Here is a 5,811-nt window from a genome sequence, read left to right on the forward strand (position 1 = left end):
GTCTTGGTTAATTATCAAGTAAAATAAAGCTTCTTCATAGATTTTAGATGGTAAAAGGAGTTTAGCTTATAATGAGCATAGTTATAAACATTAAGATGATTGATAATAACAAATATATGATTAAACTTGGAACAATCTAACCAAATGTAGATGAATCCTTCTTCTTAATGATGGTAATGATGGTTGATGATGATGATTAGTGGTGATGACCTCCAAACCTTCAAACTCTTCACTAGATCTTCAAAGTGAGTGTTAGTGTGTGTTTTTATAAGTGAAAACCGGAGAGAATTCTTTTCAAGGCACACTCTTCAAGTGGCACAAGAGCCACTATTTATAGGCAATATGGAGTGTGAAGCACGGCCCCATGCATTTTTATGTCATGTGCCAGATTTGTTTTGTCTTTTGTGTGAGCTGGCAACGGCCCCGTGGTTGGAAGGCACGCCCCCGTGATTTTTAGTGACATGTGCTCAATTCTTCTTTGCCTTTTCTGTGTTCCCGTCCACGGCCCCGTGCATGATGAGCACGGCCCCATGCTTTTGCTTCCTGATTTTGTCTTTTTTTTATTTCAGAAGCATGGGGGCGTGTTTCTTGAGGCATGGGGGTGTGTTCCTTTGTTTTCTTGTGTTTTCTTCTGTTTTTCTTCGTCTTTTTGCTTGTTTCTTCTTTTGAGGCTTGGTTTCACCTGAAATTATGTTTTATTATGATAAGTAGTCTTTTATGCTATGTTATTGGATGGAAATTGCAGTTTTTAGAGATTATTTGATGCCGAAAAGATGTATATTTATATGTACATCATGTATCTCATTTTGTTTTAGTATGTCGTGATTTTTTGGCTATCAAACCTTGAACTTGCTTATGTTGGCCCAAGTGGATTTTAGTTGAAGTTAGGGCTAAACTGCAAAATATTCAAAAATCTGGTTTCTCCCTCATGCGCTGCGCTACGCGTCACATGGAGAATACCCCTTCGCATAGCACGGCGGAGGAAAATGTTGGTTAAACACTATGCGCGAGCGGGGGACTCGTGCTTGATCACCCAACGCGCGACGGACCACGCTGTCACCTGCATAATTTTGGCATCCAGTCTTTGATTCCAATTTGATCTTAACCGTCTAAATCGCTTTAAGTAACCTCCTAGTGATGTATTGGGACGTTTATGCAACGTAAATCCGTTAACTTATTGCAAAAGTTAAACTTAATTTATTAATTTGCGTTCAATTATTGCCTAAGTCAAGTGATACACCAAATTTCGTTAATTCAACGAGTTTACCTGAATCCTCTATATAAACTAACACCCCTCAAGTCTAATTTGTTGTTTTTCATCGAATTGTCTCACTCAAATCAGTTACTAAATTATATATTTTTGCTACTTTTACTTTAAATGATAACCGTTACTGTTCTTTCTCATCCTTCGAGTTTTCGGGTAAGTGTTATACATGAAAGTTGTTCCTCTTTATCATCTAAACGAAAGCCCTGATTCAATTTCAGTTAATGAAGGGGTTTTGGTGGACAGTTTTATTAAGACCCGTTTAGGGTTTATGAAATAACTAAATTAGGGTTTTTCAATTACATCATGAATTGACCTGATTTGGCCACTGGAATTTTTATGTTTTACTCTTATCATGTTATTTTGGACATGTTAGAACCGAGTTCGGTCTCATACCGATATTTGGATCAAACACAATCCGACACTTGCTAAACTAATGTCTTCTTTAATTTCAGAGTTACAAATCATGATTTTATGTAATTTTGGTTCATTTTAGTTTAGTTTGATTTATATTATTATCTATTAAATTTCTAGGTTTTTATTAATTGAAGTTGACCGGCTCCCTTGTCTCTCCCACACATTCTTTCTTTCTCATTAACCTAGCCTAATTCCAAATGTGAGTAATCACTTATTTTTTTATATATTTTGTTTTGGTGGCATTATGCATACAAACTCATATACTATATTACCAAACACCTCAACTACAATACTATATATTGTGTTATGTGTACTGCTAATATTAACTGTGTGTCAAGTTATTCTACAAAAGGTAACAAAATAATAAGTGTGAGAAGCCATAAATAATTGACGTGTGTTAAGTGGGGATCAAAAGAAAAGGGGTATATAGGTAACTGTATACATTTTCTATCTCCAAATGCAAGGCACATGTTAATACCCTCATCATTATAGAACGTTTATAACTTTTTCGTATGATATTTTTATAAAAAAAAATTCTTCATAATAACAAGTGTTTTTTTATCTTTAATATGAGTATGATTTTTGTTATATAAAATTTAAAAAAAATCACGTCATTGTGTCTTTTCGCACACCATTGTGTCTTTTCGCTTATCATTGTGTATTTTTTCATCATTGTGTCTTTTCGCACACCATTGTGTCTTTTCGCACATTATTGTGTCTTTTCGCTTATCATTGTGTCTTTTTTCGTCATTGTGTCTTTTCGCACACTGTCAGGTCCTCGATTTCAGCTGGATCTTACTCAAATCATGTCATAACTCACACAACTAAATGTGTCGACAAAGGAGTTAATGACGGGTTGCTATATTTAGAAATATTACTGTTTATTAAAGGCGGAATCAATAATAAACAGTGTATTTGCTATCAATAATCAAAGGTAACTAACACACACAAGATTCACTCAAAAGATTTCCATTCATACAAAGTTGATCATACAAAAGGATAATCGATTTAGGGTTTCTTGATAGGAAAGTTGTGTCCGTACGATTCTAAGACAGCCGTCACACTTAGTAATGTTCTCTCTGAATTAATGAGACTCTGCCTTCCGTCTTTTTTCAGGTGTGCCCTAATTATTCTTTTTATAGGCCTAACACCCTTGGACAGCTGTTATTCCTTCTAGAAACCCTAGTGCTACAATCACAGTCAATTGCCATAGATTGAATTTTCTGAAGTCAATTTGGAGAAGATCTTCACAATCTTTCCATTTTCCATCTTAACATTCAGATGTTCAGTCCTTGAGTCATAGAATACTCCACTTGGCATAACATTGTGGTTGACTGAAGGGTTTTTAGCTTTTACTACTGCCTTGACAAAAGGTTTATCCATCTTTAAGTGCATCTACTTAGGTTTTTCTTGAGTAGTTACGGACATCTTCCTTTTATTTGTACTCTTCTGTTTTGAGACCAAGGATGTTGTCTTTTTGCAGAATTCCTTTACTTTGGATTTCCCTTTTAATGTCATTTTAGAAAGATCAATCATATTTCTGGATAATCCCTTGTTCTTTGCCTCTAGAGACTGAGCAGCTTCTTTCTTCTTGTTTAACTGTAGTCCTTTCATTTTCTTGAATTTGCTCAAAATCTCTTTTCTTGTTATGACCTTTACTGAGTCAAAGGGAATTCCATTTTTTAGCAAAAATTTTGGTTTACCATCATACATACTCAACATTTTCTGGACATTCATTTCTTGTTCCAAATCATCTTTCAATTTCAAATCTTTCAATTCATTGTCTTGAGCAATCTTTCTTCATTCAAAGCTTTTGAAATTATGTTAATGACAGTATCTAGTTTCTCCTTTACCTCTGTCTCTGGTTCTTCTTGCTTAATCAACTTGAGGAGAGATACCAGCACTTCATTTGGAATTTCTTTGTCATTTAAGCACTTATCAATTACTTCTTGTGGGGCTTCCTTCAGATTTTCATTATTTACTTCATCCCTTGTCTTTTTCTCATCTTCAAACAGTTTCAACAAGCTTACTTGTTCTTCAAATCTTTATCAGTCAGTGTTTGGCTTAGAAATTGTCTGTCTTGAATTTCTGTCATTCTTTGCACATAGACCCTTTTGGCTTCTACTTCAGATTCATCAATTTCTAAGATTGTTGACTTTTCTTTTGGGGAATTGACAATCTGAATTTCATCACCTTCTATAACAATTTCCTTCCCTTTTAGCTTCTTTCTTTCTTCAAGATGTTTCCTTTCATCTTCTGGAACTTTGTTAGTTTCAGCATCTGAACTACCTTCTTCATAGATTGAGAGTAGCTTCAATGAATTCTCCCCCTGATTCAGTGATTTCTCCCCCTGTTTTGGGGCAGCTGAGGTCTTCTTAACCTCATTCATTAGGGTTTGAACTCTTTGTAACGCCCTCTTTATTTCTTCAGAAAGATGATGCTTGTAGGAATTGAGATTTCCTAGAGTGGGATTCATGTCTGATTTTTTGTTAACAGATGAGCATACAATTGACAGTTAGATTTAAAAAATGTATATATATTTATGAGAAGAATAAAGATTAAGGGAAAAAGAATGTTTCAATTCAAACCGTTGTCTTGAAAGATATTGAAACCTACACACAAAGCAAATGTAAGTAATAGGAAGTTTCGAAACTGAAATATATAAAGACAATCTCTTTAATGGAAGATAAGACAAACTTTAAGTACATATCTGCAATTAAAAAAAATGTGGATAAAGTTCTGTAAAGTTTGCTTTTCTTTTGTATGTCAGATAAGGAGAGAATCTTGAAAAGTGTTTTGTCTTTTAGCTCATAAATTCCTTATGTATTTAAGGAATGGTTTCTTTATCTAATTAAAGGTGTGTCCAAAAATGGTAAAGTATGTAAAGATAAAGTTACTTAAAAATAAATTTAAGTAAAATGAAGACAGCTTATTTGAAATACCCGATTTCTTGAGAACTTAATCACAAGACAAATAATCAAGCATACAATATCAAATAAGCATCCTTGCTAGGAATCAATTAAGATACCCAAATAAATTTCTCAAATAAGCATCCTTGCTAGGAATCAATTAAGAAAACACTTGTAATTTCAAAGCAATCATAATCACAAATAATACATAGCATGCTCGGAAATAGATTAAACATAAAACACCTAAGTTTGCTACAGTCTAAAATTTCAAAGCTTGCTAGGATAATCTTATTCAAACATCATGTATGCCCGGGAACTAAACTAAACAGTTTAGTGTACTCGAAAAACTTCAAAAAACATCAAATCATACCCGAAAATGACAAACTTAGATAAAAGTACCTAAGTGTGCCCGGAAAGGTTGCAAAGCATCAAACGTTACCCGAAAAACGTATTCAATCATAAAAAATCAGGCTTGCCCGGAAAGTGACTAAAATAGTGACTCTACCCGAAAAGTATCAAATACTTCAAAGCATGCCCGAAAATTGTAAACTTAGATAAAAACATCTAAGTGTACTCGGAAAGGTTATAAAACATAAAACCTTACCCGAAAATACGTACTTAATCATAAGCAATTAGGCTTGCCCGGAAAGTAACTAAAATAGTAACTCTACGCGAAAAGTATTAAATACTTCAAAGCATGCCCGAAAATAGTAAACTTAGATAAAAACATCTAAGTGTACTCGGAAAGGTTATAAAACATTAAACCTTACCCGAAAATACATATTCAAGCATATTCAACTGTTTTGTGCCCGGAAAGGTTAGATAACATCAAACCTTACCCGAACTTACATATTCAACCTATTAAAGGCAAAATGCAACATTGTTTGACTTAAACCACTTGCCAAAGGCATTTCTAAGTTATGTATCATTTCATACCATAGTTTAAGAGCAAATGGTGGATTTAGAGATCAAATTTCAGTTATGTTTCAATTCAAAGCAATTTCTTTTGTAAACTGAAAAGATCTCAGGAATGGGATCATATTAACTAAGTAGCTATCTCAATACTTCATTCTCAGCATTATTATGACTACATAGACAGGTCAACAGCAGGTCTAGACTTAACATGATTTTCATCTCTTTGGTGATATTATTACGTTTCAATTAAGTTTGCAGAAAATTTAATGGATAACACATATTGTTTTCTGATGCTCCTTATCTATC

This window comes from Bidens hawaiensis, unplaced genomic scaffold (assembly GCF_021521415.1).
Source record: "Bidens hawaiensis isolate Kalapana, Puna unplaced genomic scaffold, B.hawaiensis_p1.1 tig00001842_1, whole genome shotgun sequence".
Classification (NCBI taxonomy): Eukaryota; Viridiplantae; Streptophyta; class Magnoliopsida; order Asterales; family Asteraceae; genus Bidens; species Bidens hawaiensis.